This window comes from Bactrocera latifrons, unplaced genomic scaffold, assembly GCF_001853355.1.
Source record: "Bactrocera latifrons isolate USDA-ARS-PBARC rearing strain unplaced genomic scaffold, ASM185335v1 scaffold_3, whole genome shotgun sequence".
Classification (NCBI taxonomy): domain Eukaryota; kingdom Metazoa; phylum Arthropoda; class Insecta; order Diptera; family Tephritidae; genus Bactrocera; species Bactrocera latifrons.
This window is the reverse complement of record NW_017536629.1, coordinates 2037526-2053813: the sequence shown is the minus strand read 5'-3', so window position 1 is coordinate 2053813 and position 16288 is coordinate 2037526. Positions and strand designations below refer to the sequence as shown.

At 33.9% G+C, this 16288-nt stretch overlaps 1 protein-coding gene across 2 annotated transcripts in view; it reads left to right on the top strand.

Annotated features, from left to right (window-relative positions):
- The window catches only part of LOC108970424 (protein toll), a 271459-nt gene that overhangs the window by 119022 nt on the left and 136149 nt on the right, over positions 1-16288 (top strand). For both annotated transcript variants that reach the window (XM_018935775.1, XM_018935776.1), the window contains exon 5: positions 10572-10619. The gene's annotated coding sequence lies outside the window, so the exon portion shown is untranslated. The remainder of the gene's footprint in view (positions 1-10571; positions 10620-16288) is intronic.

Sequence of the window (16288 nt, the reverse complement as noted above, 5' to 3'; positions counted from 1 at the left end):
GTGGCTTTGACATGAGTACTCGAATTAAAAACAGTAAATTATATTTTATGGAAATTTTAGTAGAAAGTTAGTGTAACTGTCGAAAACATAATTTTTCAATATATATTTATTTGTGAAAATGAAATACTAATTTTGAATGGGAAAGCAAAAAAAATTCTAAAAATTATTGACCATAGTTTTTTTACACATTTCGAACGCCTTTCTGGCAAGTTTTGAGTACCGTGCAAATTGAAATGTTCGTCTTGTGAAAAAGAAAAACCAAATCAGACACCCAATTTTCGACTTCTGCGTAAGAATCGAAGCACTGCTAAGTTAATTCGTACATATAATTGGTGAAATCAAATGGCAATCGGAAGGCTCCAAGTCTGGCGAAGACGTCGGTTGAGGTAGCAGCTCTCAGCCAAGTATTCGGTTTATACACTGAACCGATTTTGCTTTGTATGCAAATGCATTGTCAATATAAACAAATTACTTTGCTGCGTGTCTTATTATTTATTGTCKGTAGCGATTATTATTAACAGATTCAACAGGTTTTAGAAGCTCATGAACACGCCGTTTTTATCCCACCAAACACAGAGCATTACCTACTAATCATGCCAGCAATGTTTAAGGTTGTCCCGAATTAAGCAATGATTTCCCCCGTTTAGGATTCTTAAAATAAATCCATTTTGCATCGCCAGTGACTATTGGATGCAAAACTGATTTGCTTTCGTCTCTTTGAAGCAAAATTTGTCAAAGTATTTTTTCGGTTTGCTATTTATCATTCAATTCAAACTCCAGACTTTTAATCTTTCCCATAGCTTTAAAATGATAGGAAATTGTTTCGTAGGAATTCGGTTTATTTTCAGAGAGTTTCAGAGTATATTTTGAAAAATTGGTTGTGTTTTCAGAAAAATCGAAGTGTTTGCCATTTTTCCGTCAAAGACATAAGTCAACAGTGTAAATCGATATTTCGAATTTTCCGGAACGGGAGCGAGCGGAGCATTGTTGTGCTACACGAACAAATACAGCATCGTCTCCGTAAACTTCACAAATTTCTTTGGTAGCCTGCGTGGCATTCTTCCCGTTTTTATACAAAAATTTCAAAATATAGCGAATTTGTTTTCATTACTTTCACTCATTTTTGAATGGCAGTAAATTTTTTTCAACATCCCTGAATTTAATTTTTTTGAAATGAAATGAAATAAGATGAAGTAAGTAAAATCTCACATTTCCAAAACTATATGATATGATTCAATGTGATTGGAGATATACGACTGCAGTGGCATCTATTGATTACCAAAATACTTTTTCGACGACCAAATATAACAACAAAATTTGACAGGAGAGCAGCTAAAAAACAATCAGAATCGTACTTGATTGCTAAGAGAAGTTCTAAGCAACTTTAATGAAAATTACACTGCTATACAGTGGTTTTGTTGCCTTAGATATAACATTGATTTTTCCAGTCCCGAAACACTTCTCATAAGCACTTTTTGGAATGGCCATCAGCTCTTTCAGCGAATTTTTTTTTTAACTCTCTATCCGCTATATCCAATAGAGGTACGATGTTGGTGGTTCGGACAAATGAAGATCTTCTTGAGGAGAAAAGGACGGAAATAAAATTTCAGAATCATGTATCTGAGACTGTTTATAAAATTCATAAGAAATAAAAATTTTTCCGAAAAATAATCAAACTTCAACCGTTAATATCTTTTAAACGATTGGGTTTTCGAAAAAATCGTTCAATTTCCTACAAAATCTAAGGAACAAAATATTCTATGAAGTGGTTGAAAGCAAGATATAAACTTTTCTATCAGATAATAAGAAAAAATATAAAACTGTAAGTAGGATCTTCCGCTTACAATTAAGAACTCATTCTTGGAGAGGCTTCCTTAGAGGTGTCTAGGAGCCTATTTCTCAGAGTACCAAACAAAAAAAAAATTTTTTTTTTCAATCACCCTACACCACATACTTTATAGGATTCCTGACGTTTCTTTCTGAGTATCACAAGGCAAACTTAATATATCCTGTTCTGTGTATAATAATATAAATCTACAAATCAAATGAACTACCGTTACATCAGATAAGTATATAGGCTTAAAGTTTTTCCAAATAGAAATATTAAGTCGAAAAATAACTAATTATCTTTGACGCATTACGAATTCCAAGAAACCCGCTTATTTAAATTGAATATTGTCATAAATTAGGGTAATCGCATACACGTAATTAACGGTACATCCATTGCGCTGTAATCTACATTGACATTTATGAAATATGACGAGTTGAATTTCACGCATTAGAGGACTGTTAAAATTCTCATGAAAGCGCACAATATATAATTAGTTAAGCGCTGCCGACGCATAAGCGGTTTCTTTTTGTTTTTTATATATGTATACACAAATATTTATACACACATACCTGTAAATAGTTCAGTTAACGAACTGACGCAACAGCAACGACAAGGCAAGTAATCAAGCCGGCAAACTCACACTTCATTACAGCTTGACAAAAATGTTCCAAGCACTCATATGTCATAGTCATATCCAGTGCAGTATCCCGGTGTCGACAACAGCAATTAAAAAGCGATTAAACTTCATTATTTCAATGCGAACGGCGTGTAGTATATCAGCTGATAAAAGGCTTGCAGTACTCACACACGCACAAAGCATACACATACACACGTCAAACACATACAAGCATACACATGTACGTCACACATAGTACTAAAACCATGTATGTTCTTGCTGTTATTGTTGTCGTTGTTCATGCTTTCTGCTTCGCTATTATGTGTGTACCACTTGGGTGCGCCTATTTGTATGTTACAAAATTTAGTGCGTTCACATGCTTTTAGTTACAGCGCACATACATGCATATGTAACAAGGTGTGTGGGCGACACCACCCCCAGCATGTTAACGTGCCACGCCAACTTCGATTAGCATCTGCTTTGTAGCTTAACCTGCACGACTATAAGCGACTGCTCCTTAAAACACGCATGCATGCTAGCACAATGCCCCACTCACCGCGTCGCCATATGTATTGATGCATTTGTGTGCCCAACCGCACCGGCGCTGCTGCAGCGTAATAACAGTGTATGCCAGTTTTTGTTGTTGCTTTATCAGCAACGCCCAGCAAACTCGGCGACTCAACTGCCTCGCCGTGTGTAGACCTTTATTCTTCGGCTTGTTCTTTTGTGCGCAACTAACCGGCTATTAGTAGTAGTGGGAATCGCTGGACACACACACTCACACACAGGCATGTTTGTTTGCCACATTGTTGCTGTTTTATGTAAATGTACAAATTATTCGCTGCACTTTGTTATTATGCGCCGCCATCGCCCCGACAACAAAAGCAACAACTATAGTAACATCTGCAACAACAGTTGCAACAGTGACTTGCTGACAGTTTTAGCAGAAGTCCTCTAACGCTTCAGCTCCTGTCCTCCTACACGCTTTCCCCTCAAGCGTTCGTCCAAGTGCGCTTTTGGTGGCTTCGCCGCGCCCACCTGCCAAAAGCGATCTGCCGTTGCGGTGTGTAAGTGCCTCTTCACGTGCTTTCGTTTACGTATGTATGTGTGTGTGTGTGTGTTTGCGCGGCCTGGAGTAGCGTGACATGCCGGCCATCATATGCTAACAACAGCACCGTTGGTCACTACTAAGGCGCGCTCAAAGTAAAGCTGCTTATTCAATCCCTTCACTGTTTTTCTGGTATTTAATTTTCTCTTGTTTTCCATTTTTGTTTCCCGTTTGCTTGCTTTGGTTTTTGTTGCCAGCTGCTAGGTCGTTTGGCATGTAACTCAGTTGGCCAGTTGACTGTTGAGCTGGCGCTACCAACGACTATATATAGTATGCGTCCGCAAATGCGCATGTAAGTCTGTGATTGTGGGTGTGTTCTGATGCAGATTTTCTACATTTTTCACAGTTAGCCGATAGGAATAATAGTTTGTTGGGAATTTTAAGTATTTTAACTTTCCAGCTCGCTCGCTGCAATTTGCATACGATTGCAAGCATGTTGCGCCTGTGTGTGTGTGTAGGCAATATTGTTTGACTAAAGTTAAAAAAAAAGTTATTTCGGAATTTAATTAGAAAATATAGAAAATGAATAAACTATTATATTCAAGTTTTGTTATTTTTTATTTTTATCTATTTTAATTAGAAAAAAAAATTTTTAAATTAAGTACTATTCTCAAGTGGCAAGTGACAGAGCGAGAGAGAAGAAATCCATAATGACTGACAGGTTATGGGAAAAATGCCTGTGAACAGATTAGAAACAACTTTCGTTATAAGTTTTATATACGAGCTTTGTTAAATGGTATATGTTAGGTGATCAAACTTATTTGTTTTACTCATACATTGATGGCTTTAATGATCCTGTTTCTAAATATTCATTAGTCGAAGGGGTAGCACGAAATGGAACTAAACAGCAGTTAGGTTTTAGGTAGTTATGTTTCTAAATGACAGTTCAAAATTGGTGGAAAAGAAGCGATAAATACATATCTAAGTTGTATAACCAAATTAAATATCAGAAAGACTATACAATTTAATCTACAATCGACAGCTAAAGAAATAGCAAGTAACTTTAGAGTTACCTACCAAGTTAGCAAATTTTACCAGAATTCACGAAGAAAAACATCATTTTTGCCTTCTAAAATAAAAATATTTGCCCTTAAATCGGTTTCTAAGACTAATTCCAGATTGTGGCATCTCTCTTTTTGTGGATGGGCAGATGACAGTCGCACGGCATGCTTTCATCCGACTGTAACTTGCAAAGAAGCTGATAAATGTATCTTGTCAGTTCTTCGCTACCGTATTTGAATAGCTCGGCGGCAATTCATCTGCCCTCGCCCCTCTTTTGTGCTTCAGACGGTTAATTGCTATTTGAACCTCTTCTTGGTCGGGCAATGGTCGTCATCGAATGAAGTATCGGGTTCGCCTTTTCCTAATGTTGTACCTTCACTGCCTTTCAGCAGACTGGAGAAGGTCTTGAAACCTTCCGTAATCTGCTGCATTTTTTCGTATAATTTTCGAGCATTACCCCTGTCGGCCAGCTTATGAAGCTCTTCATACTCACGCATTTCGGTCTCTTACTTTTTCTGTCTGCAAATGCGTCTGGCTTCCCTCTCCAACTCTCGGTATCTATTCCATCCCGCACGTGTTGTGGTCGAATGTAACATTGCGAGACTGCCTTTTCACTCCGCTGTGACATGGCACTACCCATTGTATCAGTTATTATTTTGCCTTTTCCCAAACCAATGATTTCGTTTGCAGCTGTACGTAAGGAAGTTGAAATGCTGTCCTACGGTTCCCTTAGACCAAGTTGCTGATGGCCCATGTATTTGACTTTCGGGAGCACAAAAAGTGAAAGCAAAACATGTGAAGAATAAAATGCCTAAAAGATAACTTTTATATTTATATTTTGGCAATTACGTATTTTGAGACCTACAGGTAATACTTTTCCTTTAAAATTAATCGATCATAACTTTTTTCATTTCAAAGGAAGAGCGTAGTTACAGAATTGATTTTTAGATTTCCTTCAGTCCGCGTAGCCAGTCTGCCGGAGCTCAACCGAAAAAAGGTGTCTGACGCAGATAATGATTTTTCTGCTTAAAATTATTCAAATTCGAAAACCAATAAAATTTGTTATTAATATTAGTTATATTTAATACACGTTATGATCGAAGTATTAGCCAAAAAACTAAAGTATTATCAAAAATATATATATTTCGATCATTGTATATATCAAAGAAGGTCATGTGCAAATTTAAAGGCGATTTATGATTTTTTCCTAACGAAAACCTGAAAACAGTGTTTCGAGCCGATTTCACATACGTAAATAATTGTTTCCAACTGTATGCTGGATCAGCTTCAAATCGTCAAAGAATATTTCTTAATATATGTAAATTCGACGCATAAACAAAAACAACTCAATTTATTTCAGAAGTTCGCAAATAATTTTTTCTCAATTGTTGTCATTAACAAAGGTATCTATATAGCCCACTTTAGGCAGGTTGCACACATCATTATATAATAATGAAATTATCAGATCTCACTTGTAGCAAACTGGCAATAAGACTTTCCGATTCTGCTGATTAAATGTTTTCAATGAACCGGTCCATAAATACCCTCATTTGTGCCATGGCAGTGCCATTAATTTTTATAATGCACGAGACATTCACAATTATTACAATTTTTATTTTATTTTTTTTTTTTTTGTGCTTCCTAACTGAAAATAGGGTACACTTTATTTTTCGCTGGCAAGCCAACATTATTAAGAGAATATAACAGTAAAAGCAAAGTACACATTTTCACGTGATGCAATCAATAATGTTCGACATGTTATTGCATATTTTATGGCGTTTGAACCCACAAGCTGGCATATATTGTCAGCAAAGAACGACCAACAACAACAACATAAGCAAGCATATACAACACAATGCTTGCGCCAAATGAGCAAATGAATGCCACGACCTTACGCTATGGTGCTATTATACATATATGAAGTGGAATATGTGTATTAGGGGTGCACTTTTTTATCGTTTATATAAATCGTTGTTTTTTTTTTTTTTTTTTTTTTTTTTTTTTTTTTTTTTTTTTTTTTTTTTTTTTTTTTTTTTTTTTTTTTTTTTTTTGAAAATTAATGAATGTAGTGATTTCGCTCTTTATGAGTGAATTAAAATAATATTTGAGATAAAAATACATTATTTTACGTTATATTATTCTCAATATTTTTTCTACAAAGACAACATGACCCTAATATCTTGGATATATGCATATATATATACAAGTACCACATATATACCTAACCATTTAACTTGGCCATTCATTGGCTTGTTCGCCTGCTCACATTTCAACCTTTCTTTCACTCATCAGCGAGCACGGTGTCGTGTCACGAACAGAGAAATGCATTACAACACTGATTGAGCAATTAGTTAGTCACATTGTGTGCATGTGAGTATGCGTGTGTGCATGTATGCGTGTACCGTAGCACCATAGTCTGTGTGCGAATGTGCGCTCATGGATTTCTGACATATTTAATGGCATACACGCACACACACATACTCATTCATCCACATTGATTAATTATATGAATTTGCTGTTTGTGCTGCCCGAATGGAGTGAGCGCGTAATTTATGCATTATTGCACTTCATCTTGAATAATTCTGATTTTTCATGCAGAGGCCACACACACACTTCATATATACATATACATATATATACAAATATTTTATTAGCTGCTCAAGTCTCTTTGTCTAGCCATTCATGCCACTCATTATAATAATAAATTAGCAGCAGCAAGCAGAATAGTTAATCTAGCACACTCCGAATATACTTAGCTTAATTTCAGTGAAAAACAATATTCTTGCCAAGCAAATTTTGCCAACGCTGCTTTATTTACGCTTCTAAGAAAATTCAAAGAAATGTAAATTTGCTTTTTCAGCACTTCCACGGGCAATAAATTAATGAAGACATTAAAGTTGGTCAAGCGATGAGCATAAATTAAGGTTGCCACACACACACACACACACACACACACATACATACATATAGTTGTTCAATTTCTCATTTTTTTTTTTTTACAAATATGCCACTTTTACTGTTAGCATAGTCGGTTATAGCTTGTCCGTACTCACACAATGAAAGTGGCATGTGTGCGCCGTTTGTACGACTTCCCTGATTATATGATTTTCTAGCGACTTTCGTGACTGTTAAGCCGCCAACGATTGCAGACATGCAAACATGCGAGCATAACTAAAAAGTGGAAAGAGTATTGCTCTTTTATTGCCAATAAAGCTTGATGACTTACTATACGCGTATGCATATTTACATATGTATGTATATGTATAAAGTTTTGAAGGAAAATGTTAAATTAATTTAAATTCTTTATATCACGAAACATAAGCAACATGTCTGCTAGTATTAAAAAGTAGGTATTCCAATTTTTTTTTAAATTAAAAATTTGCTTATTGCAATAGTTCGAATATAATAGTTATACGAAGATGAACCCCTAAAGGTATGCTACAAAAATGTGTTAATCAACTCTAAAGCAAAGCAAGAAGCTGAATATCAGGAAAGTATTAAGGTATCAAACTTTCTAATAGTATTTTTATGGACCACAATCTTCTAAAACTAGAAAATCTTTTTCTCCCGAAATAATTTTTACACCGTTCGACATGAACTTTTGGTATGAATTTCTTTAATATTTTGAAATTTTTCGTATTTTAACAGTTTTTAAATTCAAATTTTTTATTTATGTTGAAACTTTCAGAGCTAAAATAAATTTTACAAATGAACCCCTAAAGGTATACTACACAAATGTGTTTAATAAACTCTAAGGATTATCAAGAAGCTGAATACTTTAAAAAACTTAAGTGTATTAAACTGTATAATTGATGCTTTTGTGAGCCACAATTTGTTAAGATAAGAAAATCTTCTTCTTCTCGAAATAATTCCTAAACACCGATCGTTACAATTTTTGGATCTGAATTTTTTAGCATTCTCAAATTTTTTTATTTCAAATTTTATATTTATCTTCAAACTTTCAGAGTTGAAATAAAGTTTAAAGATAGCCCCTAAAGATATGCTACAAAAAAGTGTTTTGTAAACTCTCAAGCGTATCATAAAACTGAATATCTGAAAAAAATATAAAACATCAAACTGTCAGTTTTGTGGACCACAACGTGCTAGGTTTAAAAACTATTTTTCTTCGCGAAATAATTATTACACCGGTTGACACGAATTTTGGGACTGCCTTTTTTCGAATTTTAAAATTTTTGGTTCGAATTTTTTATTTATGTTCGAACTTTAAGTTATAAACAATTAAAAAACCCCGAGTGTTTTTCAATGTCTAACATAAAGTTTGAAAATTTTGCTTTTGCTTGACCCCAGTTATAGTACATGTATATTCATTAAAAAAAAAACTAATGAAATTCGAAGCATACATTTTGGCGCGTGTGTAGTAATATTGTAAAAATGGATGGTACAAAAATGTTGAAAAAATATTTTAAAGATAGCGTTTATTAGTAAATTTTTAAATTTTTCTTAGAGTTGCCACATATTTGTTCACAAATTATTTCATATTTAGCGTCTATTGACAACATTTCCTTATAGTAAATAATAAATAAACAAATAAATTTGATATTTATGTCCCACAACCGATTTAAAAAAAAAATTAGAGAGTATACTTTTTTTCAACAGAGTTGCCATATTTTTTTTAGCGACTTGCAAATTGAAAAAATTTACAAAAATATATAGAAAGAATAATATTAAATGTATATTGAATGGAATGAAATGAAAAAAGTATATATTTTTTAAAGTGCTCGCATTTTTTTTATTTTATATATATTTTTTTAATTTTTTTTATTTTTATTATTGTTTTTTGTTTTTTGCCTATACTTGAGAATGTATGATAATCACACATAACTATACACGGCAGTATACATTTCTGCTAATAAATCTTCAGCGTATTAAAGAAAAAACGCACAAACATAAACTTAATTCCTGTCGCAAGCAATTCATTTGATCCCGCCATAAAACATGTTGTTAATAACTTTATTGCTGGACGGTTAAAAAATTACATGCTAAACTTGCATAAGTGGCAATTACGTTTGGTAACGTATACGTCACGTGACTGCCATAGGCGCACAATGTAGTTATTATGCAATATTGCACGAAAGCACACATGCATACATGTGCACACACACATGTGCTTACAGGTAATGACCACACTCTGGCCTCACCATTAAACTCTTTGAAATTATGGCCGAACAAAGCCGACTTATTACTAAGGCATGCCACTCACACACACACACACACACATTCATGCGGCTTACAAGGTAAGGGAGAAGCACGCCAAACTGCCGGGCAGCCAAACCATTGCGATAAGAATCTAAAATGTCATTACAACATTGTTCAATCAAATGCATAGCACATTGTAAGCCGCGGGCGAATTACTACAACTGGACTTGCAGCTACAACCACACTCATGCGCGACAGCAATGCCGCAAGCGAGCGAAGGTGTGGCGCTCAGGACGCAGCTTTGAGCGACAGCGACTAGGAAGAGAGTTTTACATTAGATTGCAGTTGACATTTTGGAATTCGTAGGCGGCCATACGCTGTTGCACTGAAGTCATGCGACTGCGAGGAAATGAATACGGGAGGGTAGGTAGTTCAGCTAAAGCATTGAATTCACTACAACTTAATTGACGTGGAGGAACTCAGATTACATAACTGCACTGGCTTATGAGTACGACTACATTCACATGTTGATTTTCGTGCTCCTCATTGTTGCTGCTATTGTTGATTTAAAGTAAAGCCTAAAGCTCGGCGTTTAGAATGTTTAAAGAGTGGCCTAAAACACAGTTTCTAATATATTTTTTTTATTGCTGAATAACAATTATCCCCGCAAACGTAAACATATTTCAAGACAGCCTAAATATATGCTATAGTTGTTGACAAAATTCAATGAAAAATAAAATTTTGTAGTTTTGAGCAAGAAAGCGTATTTTAATTGAATGAATTTTCATTTAGTTTGCTGCCAATTAAGCTTTTACCAGCACAAAATACGTATTTAATAATTTGCTTCTTCTTTACAGACTTGCTCTCTTTGGATTACGCCGCATACTTTAATATATTTGCGAGAGGTGAGTTCAAATATTAAAATGGAATTCATTTTTATTTATAAAATTATTTTAATTTAAATGAACCTAAATTTTAACAAGAATAGTATGTGGTCATATGCTCCTTGCAGCTGTAATATGAAACAAACTTTAGCTCTATAAATGTAGTATATTACGACCTTAAAAGTATGCTAGCGAATATTGAAAACCAAATTTTTATTCATATATCAATAAGCTTCTATTTTAAAATATCTTCTTTTTAATACGGTCCTTTTAATATACATATTGTGCCGAAAAAGTACCCGAAAATTGTAAATAAGACACAAAATATTTTATCTTATTATTCATCAATATTTATTTTGTAGCCCTCAAAAGCAATGCCAACGACTTTTTCCAGTCTTTTATCTATACAATCGACTGAAAACGGAGAGACGATTTCAGTTTGGGAACAAGAAAAATTCACACAAAGCCTAATCTGATTAATACGGTGATTGAGCGATGATATTCATTGCGTTTTTGGCTTTAAATTCGATCACAATCGCACTTTTTTCGAGCAAGAACGCGCTTCAAGCCCAAATTTTCACCAAAATCATTCGAAGAAACTCGCGCTGTCGAGCTCCCTCCAACACTTGACTGACGATTTTGAAGTACCATATCCTTCTCTTTTCCGACTTAGCTAAATACATCTTTTTTTTTTTTAAATATCATTTAGCCGGGAAATTTAATTACCATTTCCGGGTGTACAATGTAGTTATATGGTAGTTAGTTATATACATTTACTATGCTTTAAGATTTTTTAGTCTTCTTTTAGGCGTAGGTGCATACTAGTCTTGAATAAATGTTGCATAATTTTATGAAAACCTGTCAAAAGCATGGTAAAATTAATATAAAAACAATGTAAATAAATTTGTATGTACCTAAAAATCTTAACTAGTTTTTCTAATACGCATCTTTGTTTCGGATTTACTATCAACGCGTTGGCAAATATATTATCTTAATTCAGAAAAACTTGGCTTTTCTTATTTTTTTATAATACAAAGGTCTTAAACCTCTTCAGTACTTAATTCCATTATACCATTAGTATATCCCGTCTAGCGCCAATCACTAGACTATACATAGACCAATTTTAAATAAAAGAAATGTTTGCCCAAACTCTATTTTATTTTCCAAATACATGCAAGTTTGTAAATATAGAAGTATATCACACATTTTTATATCTTCGCATATCTAATTTTATGTTTTTTTTCGTCAACTTAAACTCTTCTTAATAAATTAAAATGCTGAGCTTTCTTCTACTTCGCTTAACATCAACATAATTGATTTTAACACATTGAGAATTTTAATTAAAAGTGTACGCTCACACAATTTTCCAGTTAATAAATTAGTTATACAACATACTTTCTATTATTTATTGCGTTATATTCGAAAATAGTTTGTATTCACTGCATGGCCGCTATTAATGGCAAAAATTTTACCAAAATTATGTTCACATTCAGTTGACGCAAATATTGGTCGGCAATTGAAGTGATGAGCTCAAAGCGCTTCTGCGGCATATAAAGGGCTGTTGATCCATATGTGGGACTTTTGGGGAATAAAAAGCACATCAAAAACATCAGCCTTCCGATCCAACCTAAACGCAAACACCAAAATTAAAAAAAAAATGTCTATATATATATTATATAAATATTTATTTCTCACATTTCAAATACATGATCTCTTCATTATAGATTTCGTTAATTAAAAATGGAAAATCCACAATTTTTTAATTAAAATATTATAATCAGGAAGGAAAAAAATCAAAGTTTTTAGGTTATAATATTTTTGACAAGTTTTGAAAGATACAACTATTATGCTTTATTCAAGTGGTCTTCCATCGTAATACTCAGTGTTTTGCTTCTTTTAACCTTTTCTTCACTTTCTTCCCACTACCATTCTCTCTCTGAACTGCCCTGTGGTCTTGTTACAGTTGATCCCTTCGATAAGCAGACGATAGTGATTATTTTTCTATATAAAGTCTTGCATTTTCATAGAAGATTTTGTACAGTCCCTTCTTCTTTTACATCATTTCAGTATCCTTATAGTATCCCTTCTACTGGAAGACTACTGCGTGTCTTTCAATAAGACAGAGACCTATTGTCATTCATTGTTGAACTATAATATTAGCATGTGTGGCCAATATTTCATTCATGTCACATTTGTAGCAGACATTTTTAGAGTAGTGAACTTTCTGTATATGTGGCGGTTATTTTTGAGAAACTAAAATTAGTTGGTGAGATTTTAGTTTGAATAAAAAAACGAAAATTCCTATTTTAAATGTATGGGCATCTAAAAAAAAATAGCGACCCCTTAGAGTTAACTACAGCGCCTGGCATGAAGGAGAGTTTTTTTTTTTTTTTTATTTAAATGAAAAATGAACATTCCCCATTAAATTTGAAATGTCTGTGTTTTTTTCTTTAAACAAGTAGGAAACCTCGAAATTGATTACCCTTTACTATTTTCACTTTGCTAAGAAATAGATCTGTCTCTGAAGCTTCACATCTTTACCTCTGCCTAATTATATCCCCTCTTTCTTCAAGCTCTCATTTATAGACATTTAGATAATAGCTAAAAATTTGAAAGAATTTAAAGCTAACCTTCAAAATAAAACTAGTTTTACCCCAATTTGAATTTCGTATCAAGTATGATTATTTAATAAATATATTATATATTTGATCATGAACTTCCCAGAATTTCTAATTTTAACTAAAGTGCTCTAATGTCATCCGTTGTAGAACGCCACGTCATAAAAATACACAATTTTTTCTTGCTAAATATTCATTAAAACTTTTCACAGTTTGTTATTATCACACCAAAATACCGTTAAGCAGCAAATCATGGCAAATACCGCAGTATGCGTAAAAAATTACCAACAAAAAGTTTTTTGTTTTGTTGTTTTTTTTCTTATACTTTTTATTTTAGTAAATGTGTAAGCGAGTCAGCAACTTTGGCCAGCCGCGCTGAAAATTATTTCGAAAATGTTGTCTCATACCGTCGCAACTTTACAGTTATGTATTTTAAAGCTGTTCATGTACCGCATGCCACAAATTTTTTGGGTGGGGGTTTTTGGAGAGCGAAACATGTTTGCATATTTTCCTGCTCTACGCTTCATAATTGAAGTCGTTTTTGTCATTTTTCATTTGTGCACATCAACTTTTGGCCGCGTTGTTGTTGTTTTCGTCATTGTGCAACACACTGGTACACACCACATCACATGCGCGCGCAAATGCCAGTTAATGACAATAAGCTGAATGTTGTTACAACTAAAAAGCTCTACTCGTTGTAACAGCAAATAATCTCCCACCACCATGCGTCACCCACCTACGCCTCGCCGCGTAGCCACACTTTCACCAACAGCGACGAGAATAAATTTTTTGCAAGCCATTTTCCACAATGACAACTGACATTTTGAGCGCACTGTGCTGCGCCACTGTTGGTTAGCAGCCGGCAACTCTAGTGGGGGGAGGCGGTGCGCGCTAATGCCGTTGTTGCTACTTTTGTTGCTTTATTGTTGTTGCTGCTGTGCAATTTCATTTGTGTTGCTGCCCATTTTCGCGCGCTCATTTCCAACTCGAGACGCGACATAATAAGAAACTGTCAACGTATCATAAATGGAGTGCTGGCGGGCGGGGGGCGCACAGCTTCCATGCCGTGCAGTCGCAGGAAAAATAGCGAAGCCTGGTACTCACATCAAATCTCCCAGCGGCTGACTGATATTTGTGGCGGCATTTGTGCTTGTCTGTTGGAAGCAATTCCACATTCTAACTACTTAGTGTGCCGATCGGGCGACTGGCGGCTGGCGGAGGCGCGGTGTTGCGAAAATGTGGAAATGTGTAGTCATCATTAGTTGTAATAATTTAGAGTTGCCTGGCGCGCATTTGCACACTGCAAACGAACAAAAGCTACAACGAAGCATGAGGAGATGAGATACACAGTTCGTTAGATGCATGGGCAGCTAATAAGTATAACCTGCACAGAAATTCGCATCGAAAAAAAATAAAAATAAAAAGTAATTTTTTTTCAGTAACTAGCTATACATATATATTTTTAACTTTACTACGCTCAAAATATCACACTCTTACATTTTTTTGAACAAAACATATTGGTCATATTACTTAATAAAGAATAAAAAAAAATAAAGAAAAAAAATGGGTTGCCTATCTTTAGGAGCATTGCAAAATATTTAGCCAAGACACACACCCAATCCAAATTCGTAAAAAATACTAAAAATCCGTATTTTACTAAAACATTTAAAATATTTATACGAATGACATAAAGAAATAAAATGTTGCATACATTTAGGAGCTGATTAATATTTCATCCATGTTACACGCCAAATCCATATTAGTAAAAAATACTAAAAATCCATATTTTACCGCAAAAAATGTAATATATTAATAATTAACTTGAAAAAATAAAGATTTGTCTACATTTAGGAATATTATTATAAACATTACCACTTCAATTCATTCTGTCCTACATTTTCCTACAGGACACAGTTCCTATTGTGTGCAGTAATATATTTTGCTAGCAGTTCCGCTTTTCGGACTGCTTTAGTGTTTGCCTTTATTACTGGTAATGCGCGCTGACAATGTCCTGCTTAAGTGATGACAACAAATTACTCGCGAGAATTCATTCATTTATTCGTTGAAGCAGTCAGCGGTTGAGTTACCAGCAGCACGTTAATATTTGAAGTCTAGTTATATATTAGTAGTATCAATAACGTGAGTTTAGTTTTATTATTGTCATGTTGTAAATGAATTTAGTTTGCAGAGTATACAAAATGCTTTTTAAAGAGAAGAAAGTCTACTACTGGGTCATACACTAAGTAATTTCCTTCTTTTCCAGTGCGCTAGTAAAATATGCCGAAAGTGCAGTTCTGCAGGCTTCGATAGGGCACTAAACAAAAACTAGTCCAAAATAGTTAATATTTTTTCGAAAGAAGCCTTACTTTATAACGTGTGCAAATATATAAAAAATACAAAAAAAATTTAATAAGATAAGTTGTTGATATCAAACGAAATTACTAAACCGTCCAATATAATACCTATTATTAGTCAGTTGAGACACAAATTTGTAATCAATAATTTAAAACATGTAACTTTATCTAAAATTTATTAAACTTTTATCTGAAAGTTTCCAGAGCCTGATGTAAATGCCTAGACACCAAGTCATTAAAAACATTTTTTGTAGCGAAATTTTTTATGGAAGTACTTCATTTTTGGAGCTTTACGACTTGATCCGACTTAGAAATAGGTTAAATGCAATTTGAATAGCAGAGAACGCCAGTCCATTTTCATACCATTAAATAATCATTAAGTATTGAGCAGTATACTAATAGAAAATACAATCAAAAATCGATGAAGCGTGTTGAATTTGCGAAAAACTTGTTGAAGCTTCTAATAAAAGGTGTGATTATAAAATAATGGTTTCCTTAATTTCTTCAAATTTTTTTGTTTCCTTAAATAAATTTACAGACAGACAACAAAACTAAGGGAACAGGTTTAAGCCTTAGTCCCACTTGGAAAAAAAACTATTTATTTACTAGTCTACTTTAATGTTGTTGTCTTCAAAAGAATTCCCATTCACTATGATGCGCTTAGGCCGGTGCTAGGGCATTATTATAGTTTTTTATTTTTTATTTTTATTTTTTATTT